Source organism: Colias eurytheme, chromosome 21, assembly GCF_061535395.1.
Source record: "Colias eurytheme isolate Ceu_HAF_F1 chromosome 21, ilColEury1 Martin Lab GWU primary, whole genome shotgun sequence".
Lineage (NCBI taxonomy): Eukaryota > Metazoa > Arthropoda > Insecta > Lepidoptera > Pieridae > Colias > Colias eurytheme.
Genome location: NC_143000.1, coordinates 9221351 through 9235771, shown reverse-complemented (window position 1 = coordinate 9235771; position 14421 = coordinate 9221351).

Below are 14421 nucleotides of genomic sequence, written 5' to 3'. Positions count from 1 at the left end.
GATAAAACTTATTCGTCGAATAATGTATAAAACTACCATTTTAAAAACGTATTCTAATTGCCTGTATTTGACAGTTTACGTGACATTTTAATATTATCGTGTACCTAATACTTTATTGGACGGATAAGTTTTATCCAAGCATTGAAAAATCGGCCCTTAATGAAATTGATTACCTTGAAAATTTATTAATTGTAATATAAGACGATAATATTAAAAAGGACTTTGATTATTGAGTTTGCAATTATTAATGACATTTTTATCCACAGTTTTTATCTAATATGACTATTGACAGATCAACCTCGCTTTTAAAATTTGGGTATTTCTACATGTTAATAGTTTATAAACTTGTTTATTAGATAAGATATTATAGTATATTTCGGAATTAACCGCTTTCGCTTACAACTTACACCAGATGCAAATAAATTCCGAGTGATTCTTTTAAATACGGATTTAAAGCAGATTTTCTGTGGAATAAGTAAAAACGAATCCGTCAGTCGCTAAAGGTTTAAGATTTCTTTGAATATTTATAAGTTTTTCTATTATTTCATTAAGTTATTTTGGTTTTAAAACGATTTTAAATTCAAATCAGGGTTTGTGGGTAAAGTGACTCTTCGATAAGATTTTCGTTCGGAAATTATGCAACGCTTTTGAAATTTATTTAAAATTAACTATTGTTTGGAATTGTGATAGAAACATTGCATTGTTTTGATGTCAAACTATAGGTAGAGACGTATTAGATAGACTTATTAATATTTTTTTAATCTATACTCAAGTGAACTATAAAATGAGAAAAAAAAAGACAAGAAATTGTTTCACATTTTTTTAAAAGGTAGCCTTTGTTCTTCAACCACCCTTACTATGCATCAGTATTATTTAAAATAATCGGCGTTTACAATAAACATCTAATACATCATACAGCTTCTAAGCAACGCCGCGCTCTACAACAAGTCCATAATGTAAACCAATATAATTTAAAATACTACTAATTGTGAACGCGAACCATTTCGCTGAATAGACGATGCAAGCGTCGTGGAAACCTTTTAATATCAAATGAACCGAAAATTGCTACGTGTCAAACGGGATTATTAGATGGATTTTAATGAGCTGATAATACCACCCGTGATTGTATATTATACGCACAGTTACAAGCATACAAATCTGGATATAAGTGAAATTTTAAAGTTTAAACAATAATTGAACATAATATTTGAGGATCATGTAATGATGACACACAAAATATACATCCAAAGTAGTAAATATTAAATATCATAATTATTTTAATAAAAATATCCGAGTATCTACATTAGATAACATAATATTTATTTCCTAATCATATTTGATATGTTTATATACGTAGTAGCCATATTGGGTAGCCTACATCGGTTTCTATGGTCTGTACTATTACAGAGCAGATTATCTGATGTAGCAGAATTTACATAACAAGTTTGACTTGTCGTTGTGTGTGAGCATGTGTGTCTGTTGTAACGTAGCTCTATAACGGATGAATCTATTTTAATTATTTTTTTCGTTTGATTTTAATTTTGACTTATTAGACGCTCTTGCCAACGAACTATCATACTTCAAATTATCGCTCACAGTTTTAGACAAACAGCGGGTGGTATTAACAGCTCCATATACACTGATAGGTATATTTGAGAACTAGACGAGTGGCTAATTATGTGTTACGTAATTATCACAACTACCCTCAGGTATGACCGGGGATAACGCAGTCTTGTTGAATGAATGATCTATTTTTCAGTAGTGATGCCGAAATTTGACTGTGTGATGTGTGAGCGTGATTTAAGGCGGTTAAAACTTGAATGTTCACACAGAAACTGTGTTAAATAATTGTTTTTGATTTAATTAAGACTTTTAGCATATTATACGTAAGTTTTAGCGCGTTATGTAAGGTGTGATGTTCTTTTATTAAGATGCGTAAATTATTATTTCTATTAGTGGTTTGTAAATTGTTTTTATACATTATCTTTTCCATGTTTTAAATGTATTTGTATAAAATGAGACAGAATAAGAAATAATTTATTGATCGTATCATTTTGTTTTTTATTACATTTTTCATATCCCTATACCACTTATTATTTACTTATACTTGGGCTTATTATTCTGTTGTGATGTAAAATGCTGAATCTTATATATAAAAATGAATCGCAAAATGTGTTGGTAAGCGCATAACTCGAGAACGGCTGAACCGATTTCGATAATTCTTTTTTTATTATATTCCTTGAAGTACGAGGGTGGTTTTTATGTAGAAAAAACGTAAATATGTACCACGGGCGAAGCCGGAGCGGACCGCTAGTTTGCCAATAAAATATAGTCTCAACAATGGTTTACTAAATTTTGATAAAAGATACAAAATTTATACACATACAACATGAAGTACGCCATACCAAAATCAGAGTAAAAGCTCATATCTGAGAATTACGGCATAGCAAAGCTAACAATCCCATATCATCCCATACAAATAAGCCAATAATCATAACGCTAACAGCCTAAGTTAAAAACACAATGCATTACACAAGGAACGCGTAACGCGCAATCATAATTACGCGGGAACTAACAACGTTGTGAAATTTTGATAAAGTTTATCCAAATTTGTAGGTCTAGGAGCACGTTTGGGAAATCACTGGGCTCATTATTGTTTCTATTCCGTCCCAAGTGCTGTGCGCTAATGTGTCGCACCTTGCACACGGATGTATGAAGGTCTTCGTGTTCGTGTTTTATGGAGGATGATGATAGAATTGATTTTATTAATAATATTTGGATAGGTTTTTATTAACCAAAGTACACAGTTCATGGTTTAGTTTTGTGTTTGTGAATCTTAATATTTTATCGTGGCGTGGATACTGTGACAGCGTCCAGCAAAGTGTATTATAATAATTTTATCAATTACTAGGTATATATTTCATATTACCATTGATTTTACTGTAAGTTACTATTAAAAGTGGTCAATTATATAAGAATTGCACAGATATACAGTCCATGGTTTCGTTTGGTTGTGCGAGTTAGATAAACTTTTAGAATACTATTCTATATTTATATTCTACTAGTGGTCCGCCCCGGCTTCGCCCGTGGTACATATTTCGCAATAAAAGGTAGCCTATGTCCTTTCTCGGATATCAAAATATCTCCATACCAAATTTCATGCAAATTGGTTCAGTAGTTTAGGCGTGATTGAGTAACAGACAGACAGACAGAGTTACTTTCGCATTTATAATATTAGTATAGTATGGATAATTTAGCTTGGGGAGAGAGAAACTGAGAACGCGTTTTTATTCGATTTATTTTATTATCTGTAAGAAAGAAGAGTACGTAGACAACTCTGTACTTTACAAATCATACAATTTTTCTTCATATAAAATGATAATACTTCCTCTTCTGTTAGCACATCCAAATTTTCAGCAAACACACATCAAGACACGTGCTAATCCAGAGTGCCCTTAAGCGACAAGTTTCAGATGGATTTTTGCTGTAGAGCCTCCAAAATAATATCGGTCATATTTATGTAGGCTAAGTTCGCACCAGAGGGAGATGGGCCATTAGCCTTATTTATTAAACGACCTGTTAAAAGGCAAGTTACTTGAGCAAAATGTTTTTTAGGTACCTGTGGGATGGTGAATTTGGTCGGTATATCGGATGTTAAGGAAATTAGTGTAAGCAGTAATCGCTGCCGTTTTTAGAGTGGACATTTGGAAAACTATCGTACTATACTGGAATTATTGCTAAAAGTAGAGAAATATTTTATAATAATACAAATCATTAGTTTGAATAAAATAAGTTTTGATAATTTGTACTAAAAACTTACATAAGTTGTGGATTTTAAGGGCATATAATACTGTAGCAAGACGTGGCAAATTTCTGTATTTAGACGATTTAAAAGCGCTTCTAAACGAAGTATAGTTGAATAGACATATGTTTGAGTTTTAGTTAGAGTATCCATGTATAAGATTATTTAGTGAAATGCATAGCTGTCTTAATGTGAGTGTAATACTTACTTTTATGTTAATAATTTAAAAAAAATAAACTTTAGTTTGTTTATCATTTATTAATTTAGTTTCAATAGCAAAAATACTTATTACAGACAAAATAACACAACTACAATATTTTACATTCACCCAAAACTCCTCTTATAATTCAGACAAAAAATAACTGCTTAAAAACGTCGCATTCATTGTAAATTATTATACAAATAAATAATATTTAACAGTCACACCTTCTGTCTTCGGGATAACTTCAAACATTAATGGGGGCAAGCTTTCTAACTTATTCGGATTAACGAAATGTGACTGTCACAGTTCTTAATTAATAGCACTTTGTAAAGAAAACAATATCATTTTATTAGCATAATAGTTAAGGCGCTTCACACTGGTGTCAGCGGTAGAGCGTCAGTTTTAGAGGCGTTCAATTTTGAGGAATTGTAAGTTTGTAAGTTTTTATCTATGTTCTTGTTTCGGTATGTAGTATTGTGTGTAAACGGATGTATCGATTTATCGATTTGAATGTGATTATGATATTGAAATTCGTGTCTTATATGCCTGGTATTTCTTAGCTATGTTCATAATAGCCAGTTTTGAAGATAATTACAAGATATTATAGAAGCTCTATTGAAACATTCTTACTTTTGAATACTGAGACATTTTACTATTCAAAATTTTGCTTATTTTCAGCAGACAATATTTACTTGTTTCCACCACAAAATTGCCTTAAATAAATTATTCATAGGACACTTTTAAAATAATCTTTATAAGATATATAAACCACAGTTTAACCGCGGTTGGTATGAAAACGCCTTAACTGAAGCGCTAAATAAACCCGCCGATGACAAGTTTAAGTTAAGTTTACAGAAGTTAAGCAGTTAACGCTTTTTATAAAGATAAACAGCCTTTTGTTAAGGTAGAAGATGTTTCAATGACCCGGTCAATAATGGGGGAAATTTGCTTTTTTATAAGAAACAAAATATTTTTTTTTTATATTTTTGCATCTGTAACATTTATCTTTTTTGTCACTACATAGTATGTATAAAACAAAGTCGCTTTCTCTGTCCCTATGTCTCTATGTATGCTTAAATCTTTAAAACTAGGTACGCAACGGATTTTGATGCGGTTTTTTTTAAATAGATAGAGTGATCCAATAGGAAGGTTTTAGTATATAATTTATTAGGCTTGAGACAAAGCGGGCGAAGCTGCGGGCGGTAAGCTAGTTTTATTATAATTTCGTAACAAAAAACCTTAATTATTGTAATAATTGAAATCATTGTATTTAAACCATTATTTATATTTCTATGATTTAAACAGTTGAAAATGTTTACTACTGGACCTAAATTATTCTAAGATGAATGTTATCTTTCTAATTTATATATTTTTTGTAGTTTGTATTTCTCATCATCATCATAGTATTTATTTCATTATATTCGGAAGGTTTTCACGATTTCCTTTATTTCTTTTATAAACATCATATACTTAGCATTTAGGGCTGAGTTTTCAATCCTTGGTTAAAACTTATTCGTCGAATAATGTATAAAACTACCATTTTAAAAACGTATTCTAATTGGCCGCATTTGACAGTTTACGTGACATTTTAATATTATCGTGTAATACTATAATGGACGGATAAGTTTTAACCAAGCATTGAAAAATCGGCCCATAATATTATAATATACTTTATTCTCTATTACAATATCCATCCCAATACAATAAAACTATAATTGCTTAGAAACGACTCCCATTAAAAAACCTCCACAACCGAGGTGCAAAAACAATTATTTTTTTCAATACAACACTTTTCCAGTCGAGTTATCTATTGTCTATTTAATTGAGGGCAACACATCTTCAATTAAAACCGCGAGAGCTCTTATAAATGTTGCCAGTTAATTAATGCCAGGCTATTGACAATTTGAGTGTTGCCATCGTGTGTTGTATTTTTTAATTCGGTGAAGTGAACAATTCTAGTTTATGATGATAATGGCTTTAGATGATACTTTGTTACTAACTGAGCTTAGAAACTAAGATGTTTTGATGAAATTTACTTGTAATATTTAGATAAAATAACTCAAAGATGACTGATTGAGATAGTGATCAACGCACAGCCCAAATCACTGGACGGGTTGGGTTGAAATTTAACATGCAGGCAGATGTTAGGACTTAGGACGTAGGCATCCGCTAAGAAAGCAATGTATAAAATAGGGGATGAAAGTTAAGTGTACTATGAAAATTTACCTTTTCCACGCAGCCGAAGCTGCGGGCAACAGCTAGTATTTAGATAAATATCTATTCAATTGAACTTTCTAAGTACGTTATAAATTTCCAAATTAAAAAATTGAATTGAGCTCCTAATTTGTCGGGTAAAAAAATAATTACGCCCAAAGAGAATTGAATACACATCAAAACAACAGATAAGCAAACAACTCCATTTTATTTATTACGGAGTCAATTCAAATCAACAAAGAGGTTCAAATCAAGTCGCGAGATAAAAAAGACAATTAGGCCCGATCCCTTTGTGCCTCTATTTTTTCTTAATTTCAAGTTGATCGCAATCAGGACTAAATTATAACAGCAAGTTAACTAGAAGAATGCCCCCTGTATTGTCTTTGTTGATTTCTTTTTAGTTTGCCCCATCGGTAATTATATGGAGCTGTTAGATTATTTTATTTTTGGTTTACTAAGATGTCTAATGGTGAATTATGATTTTGTTATTATAATTACTACGGGTAAAGAGCAGAAAGCCTCGCATACATAATTGTTGTAAATAATATTATATATTCGCAACAATTTACGGTTGATTCGATTTTGTTTTTTTTAATTGTAAATACAATATCTGGTAGCTAAAAACACACACACACTTTGGTACAGATATATGTTATTGTCTTGATTAGCACAAAGGCTACTTTTTTACCTAAATTTCACGCTAAGTAAACCACAGAATTAAGCTTTTGAAATACGTTTAAACTAGGTCTAAAAAAATCGAGCGAAATTTTTATCTAAAATATCATCTCCATGTAATTACCTATCAAATGAAAAGCTACAATCAAAGGGAAACTGTCGCCCAAGAGTTAAATTAACTTTTTTGTTTATTCTTAACCCTTCGCTATCGACGGCAGTAAAGATCTCCGCGATGATGCTGCGGAATTGAATTGTTATCGAGATCAAAAATCTGCCGCGGATTTGAATTAGTTTGTTTTATTTTGCGACTGTTTGCCTGGTTTCCTGGTTGATTTGTTATATAAATATTATCTGTACTATAATATTATAAAGCTGAAGAGTTTGTTTGTTTGAACGCGCTAATACCAGGAACCACTAGGCCGATTTGAAAAATTCTTTCAGTGTAAGATAGCCCATTTATCAAGGAAGGCTATCATCATGCTAAGACCAACAGGAGCGGAGCGATGCGGGTGAAACCGCAGGGCGTAGCTGGTACTTTTATAAGTAAAAAACCATGTCAAGTAAGAATATAGTTTATTGTGGGCACCAGAAAAGCCTTTTATGGTACTGTCAATTTGATTCCGTGCTAAATTTCATTCTGATCCGATCATTTGTTTCTTCTGAAAAGTTTGAACGTTTAACATACTATTCATTCAAACTATGTATCTGAAATATAGTAGTAAAAGGTGAAGTATTAAGAAGTCCCTTTAAAATTCTGTATCTTCTCTTCTAGAAGTTCATATTCTTCTTTATCATCAAGAATGCAACTTTCGACTAGCATCTGAAACAATATTTACAAGAAAAATTAATAAATTATTGAATGCTACTTTTTACCGCGGTAAAACATGGCATTACCTACATAAGCTAGTAATCAGCCGCAAAAAGGGACATTCAAAAAAACATAAAAATTACACATTTTTACATCCATTACACACACATAATCACAAAGCAATCCAATACTGATTAAAGCACATTAAACATTGATGAAGTAAAACCAATGACAATAATTAGTTTGACGTTAACCCTATCCCAGGGGTCAAGCCGATTGTCCTTTGTCGACTTGATTAAGATGGCCCGGGCCCTAATGACCAAGGGTTGGAACTTTAATACGGGTACCTGTGTTGGAATTAACACGGACGGACATTCGGTTTTGCAGTTTTTTAGATAATTACGCGGCGGGTTAACACGTGTGGACTTTGTAAATGTGAGGATGAGATTAATGTTAGCTGTTAGTAGAATATTTCAGTAGTACTTACCAAAAATAATCCATACTAATATTATAAATGCGAAAGTAACTCTGTCTGTCTGTCTGTTACTCAATCACGCCTTAACTACTGAACCAATTTGCATGAAATTTGGTATAGAGATATTTTGATACCCGAGAAAGGACATAGGATAGGTTTTATCCCGGAAATCCTACGGGAACGGGTTTTTCTGTGAAAACGCGGGCGAAGCCGCGGGCGGAAAGCTAGTATAATATAATGTAGTACATAGTAGTACCATATAAGTGAATCTAATAATACTGAAATGTTTGAAATTGCATGGTATGGGAAAGGACGCATAAAAACCATCATCAACCATCTCAAGTGGAGTGAATGTGACGATTTTACTAAATTCTATTAGGTTGGGTACACAATAATATACATGCTAGGCAATTTTCACGAATAAGAAAAGGAAGCCATTATTTGTTTATTTACATAACAATAATTAATTGATTAAGGAACTTATATCGATAGACATATACTCTACCAATCAACACAGTGGTTAGAATACACAAATTTTCCGTCACTCCAAACACTGAACTATTCTAATTTTAAGCAAATGTCATTGTAGAGAAAACATAGTATTATTGTACCGCAATTTATGACCCTTTCAGTGACCTATCATTAACCTTTGACCCTTCGAAAATGGCTAATCCATTTCAGAGATATTGGGGTCCACTACTGGAGGCGGGATCATTTGCATTGTTCACAATGTGTTTGACCGTTTCTTAGAAGAATAATTAATTATTATTGAATGAGTAGAGCAAATGATTAATCTTCGTTACAAATAAACAAGTGTATAAATAACATATTGTATGTGTATGAAAAAATAAAATTCGTGTGTGTGTATTGTAAAACATTACGCAGTTAAAAACGTTAACGCAAAATTTTAGTAATTATTATTTTTTTTTGACCGCCTCCTTGGTACAGTGGTTGACGCGTGAGCGTAGAACCGAGGGGTCCTGGGTTTGATTCCCGGTGGAGACGAAGAAAAAAAAATGTCTTGGTCTGGCAGGACACAGAAGGCTGATCACCTACTTGTTCCTAAAGAAAATCGATCATTGAAATAGATGTATGTACCCTTATCCCACTTGGGGACATGGGACTTCACTTATAATTCTAATCAAACAATAATTTAATGTTGTACAGCTCCTTAGAAGAGGAAGGGTACAGGAATATAATATATGCTAAGACAAATATTAACATGCAAAGTGTTGAAAACTAGGTACTCGGGAAAATCTAAGTCTGAAAAAATTATTTATTATTGTTGTAGTAGGTAAGTGAAATGTACACATGTAACATATTTAACTCTTTTATAACATTTTTGACTCTTTTAAGAAATTCATGTTTTTCAGAAAACAAAAAATACTTACTCTAGACATTGTTACTTGTCTACCCTTTGACTTTCTATTTTTATCACAATTTAATATGAAACAAGGCTTAAATATTGATTTTATGAAAAGCACGTAAAAAGAATATAGAATTAGCGTTTCGTCGTTTATTATTATTGTCTCTGTAAAGAATTCTCTAGAAAGGGTTAATTAGTATGGACCGAGAATTGAATTAAAATGGGACGTTGGATTAGTGTGGATAAGAATATATTATTTCATAATTAAATTACTTCAAATTATTTCTTTAAAAATACTTTATAAGGAGTTTCCTGTAAGAGTTTTATTAAAATGAAAAGTTATGATAATTACGTGGATTACTCTTACAAGGAATATTGAAAAAAAAAAAACTTTACATAAACATATGTCTTTTTTCTCATATTAAATACCGTAATAGTTTCTTTCACTGTGTGAAAGTTGGCTATTATTAGTAGTTAATAATTTTTATAGATAACACCTTAAAATCTCAGCATTTAATCCATTTTAAGTGGAGTACAATTAAAAGAAGTATCTAAGAAGGTACACACAAATTATAAAGTAAATAATATAATATTTTTTTTTAGCTCATATAAATCAACAGTTTTATCAAACTTTGCGTAGTTGCCAATAACCAGTGAATAAATTATCCATACATAAGCAAACAAATATTCGAAATAATATCTTAATAAAATAAACAATAAATAAATAAAAAATCCACCCAAATCCAACCCCACCGATTTACACTCGACAGATCGCGTCTCCGAAAAAAACAAAACGCTGGAAAAAAAAGGTCGCCGTAGAAATATCTTTCATCTTGTAATTATTTTTATCCTTTAAGCAAAAGATAGAGAGAGCCGTGCAAATAATTAGTTTGTCTGATCCACTCGCAGGACTGACGACTATTGTTCGTTTGAAATCGCGTTTGTTTTATGAATTTTTTTGACGGTTCATATTATTGTTGTTTGATAATTTTTCTATAGCCCCGTCACCCTGTGGGATGAGGTTTGATGAGAAGGTTGTTTTTTTTAAAATAAATGAACATCATGTCTTTACTAATACATATTATAAAGCTAAAGAGTTTGGTTGTTTGAACTCGCTAATCTCAGGAACTATAGGTCCGATTTGAAAAATTCTTAAGGTGTTAGATAACCCATTTATCGAGGAAGGCTACACACTGTTAATGATCACACTAAGACCAACAGGAGCGGAGCACTGCGAGTGAATCCGCGGGGCGCAGCTGGTATATAAAGTTAGGAATAATTTAACTATAATCTAAATGTTTTAATAATAATATGTTTAACGAGTTACTCGTCAAGTCTATGATAAGTTCAACAGCTTTCTTCTGACTGTATTTTATTCACTAAATACACTGCAATAAGGAAGTGATTTAAAACTAAATAAACATTAAAATATGCTCATGTATCTTATTATTACTTTTCTATCTTTAGAACAGAAGAGTAATTGTTGAGTTATACACTCTTCTCATAAAAGGTTATTTAAATGTTATTTGATTTTGGCTACAGACTCTTAAGCTACCGAAGATACGTTTAAAATCTTATAGGCAACTGGAAAGACAACTGTGAATAATCTGAGCATGAATCCGGAAAAAATAAACTTTATGCAACTACAATTTTGATAAAATAAGGCTATGTAATTAAATTTTTCTTACTATATTGATTCAACTGTTAAAACATATACTATTTTTATCTAATTCTTACACGAATACAATTGCAATACTATCTCTACATCGTACATAACATCAAGCTTCAAAAACCAAATTGTCTGAAATTCACTGAACGAAAATGTGAAAAAATCCAACCAATCAGGGGCCCGTATTCGAAGTTGGAACGCGTTATAGGTTATCGATTGGTTTCCAATCAGCCAATGGGAGGCGGGGAGGGAACCACGCACGCCTACCGCAAAGGCTCTATTGACGTCTATCGATATTGGTACAATGTATTATGTGTGTATGTTAGTGTAGTTAAGGCTAGAATACCTATAAGTTGAGCATTTTTTGATTGATTGATAGTCTATACATATTTTAGAATTAAGTCTCGATTGTAAGTTTTAATCGCCCGTTTATTTTAAAAATAAATTATTAATTAACAAACATTATTTGAACTTATAACTTATGAAAATTTAGAGCAAAGGTGGACTGCTTTGGTAAGGAGACAGCTTGTTATCCGTTTAATTTACGATATTATGACAAATTAATAAATTCATACAATATTCATCGATTTTAATGATATGTAGAGTTTAATTTTAAATTTAATTTAATTATACTTATCTTGAAAAATATCAGACAAATTCAGAAACTCTTAGAAATAGCTACATAAGCTCAAATTACCTAACTTGTATCATTTATGAAATACGCGAATGAAGCTATGTTATATCTATATTTGTGCCCAAATTTTAATTAATTATATATATAGTTTTAAACGTGATCTACTATTTTGCGAAAAAGTTGTGCCAATCAAATGGAAAATAATCAACATTCTATGAATTTTATTTGCTACGAGGCTACGATGAGCTACGCCGTAGTCGTGTTTTAAACATATGCTATCTGGAGTATTGGGAAACATTGGACACTACTACATATAATATAATAATAAATATTAATGACAATAAAAATTCAGAAAATATTGTGGTTGTTCCTATGTTAGTTGTTACCAACTCATTTTGTATTATTCCCAAGAAAATTGGTTATTTCATCGCAGTAAGTATGTTACTCTGTAATCGCACGAATTAAAAAAAATTATTTATAATATTATGATACAGACTATGCAAAAGATATACGCATTTGTAGCTGCTAATAAACTAAAAAACTTACTTTTCTATAACATTAGTATGGAGTACTATCCAAAACAGAAAGATTTGTAGTAACTCACAAATTCTAAACGTTTCTGTACCATATTCATATTCATATTTATTTATTTATTAATATCTATTATTTGTATTAGTTATCTATTTATTATTTATATTATTTTTCTGTAGCAAATCAGTGGAAAGTCGAAAGCACACCCTCCATTCGGTCTTGACAGAATACCAGCGCTGTAGTCGCAGCTTGCTGCGATTATGGCAGAAAGCTGAGTCAAGACCCTTTTCTGGATATGCAGTGCACATACAGTACCAGATTCTCAACAAACATGGCGTCTAATTTATGTCTAATTTTATTATGTATCGTACTTTCTTTTTTCTTCTATTTTGTGTTTTCTTCTTGTGTGTGTGTGCCTTTATCTAGAAATAAATGTCTTTTCTTTCTTTTCTTTCTTTCTATATTAGTGTACACTGTCCAAAACATTACACTATTAAAATACATCACCATTAAAAACTTATAAAAATCTATAATATACTACTAGACAATCGAAAACATAGGAAGGTTTGAAGCTAATAAATTCCTCCCCAACAGGCGTTCTCAATATCATCGATACCCGATCGCCACGCCCAGAAAAAAAGCCTTCCACAGCGCATGTCCTGATTGGAAATGTTCATATTATTTCCTGATCTTTTTGAGTACCAGCTAGACATCCTTGAGAGGCTGCAAAATTTCTGTATAAGATTTATTTTCGGCTTGCGTAAATTTGATCATGTCTCGAAATACCGCAAAAAACTCAATTGGCTTCCCATCCGTCTTCGCCGGGATGCCCACATCCTTCATCTTCTGTACTGTGTTCTGTTCGACCCTAAAACGCCTAGTTATCTAAAAAAGCAGTTTAATTACCTTAGTGCAAATAGCTTAATCTCTCTTCGCTCATCTAACCTTCTACTTCTTTCCACACCAGCTCATCGTACTAATTTCTACAGCTCTTCTTTCACTGTTCGCGCTATTCAGCTTTGGAACGCTCTGCCGGAATCGATCAGACGTGCAAAAACTATCAAGAGCTTTAAAGTGCTCGTTAAAAATCATTTCCTATCATTATAATGTGTTGCTTACCATCATATTTATTAATGAGTAGTATATTATTAACTAGAGATCTCCTTTTAGTACTTTTGTATGTAGTGTATGTAGTTTATGTATACTTATACTTTTGTATGTAGTTTATGTATATTATTGTATATATGTAATATGTGTATTTTTAAAATATGTATTATCTATATATTTATCTATATATTTATCTATATATTTTTAAAATATGTATTATATATAATACCCTTTTTATAGCACTAGTATATAATTAAGTACCTATGTATTACTTATTTCTATTCTCGTTATTTATTTTGTGCCTTCGCGTTCACGTTCAACATTCCGTGCCAACAGGGTTGCCTGGAAGAGATTGCTTTAAAGCAATAAGGCCGCCTTTTCGTACATATGTGCCTTCGTGATTGTTTCTTCTTTTTTTAATTATTGTACCTATTTTGTTATTCTCTGTCTGGTATATATGTACAATAAAGTATAAATAAATAAATAAATAAATATTGGGAATGCATTTTCGATAGACCCAGTTGATATAAGATAAACTAACTTATTTGAAGAGTGTTTCAGCATATAAGATATAATAGATGAATCAAAAATTTTGACCGCAAATCATGACAAATGAATAAGGACTTACAACTTATTAGAGACCAAGGTTTGGTAGTAAAATAACTTATTTTTAGTATAATTTACATATTGGTATTTGTGTTATATGATACGGCAGCGACTTATTATTTTAGGAGTGTTTGATGTGTAACGTGTGTTTTTAACAAACAAATGATCAGTTAATTTGTTTGTTACAAAGTTTGTTTTTGATAAGTTATGTGACATTTCTTGAAAGGGAATTTATCGCCAAGCTTGCAGACATTCGGTTGATGCTCTAAAACTTTTGTACTTTTTACAATACACAATAATTTTGAAGTTGAATCTATTTGAAATATGAAATA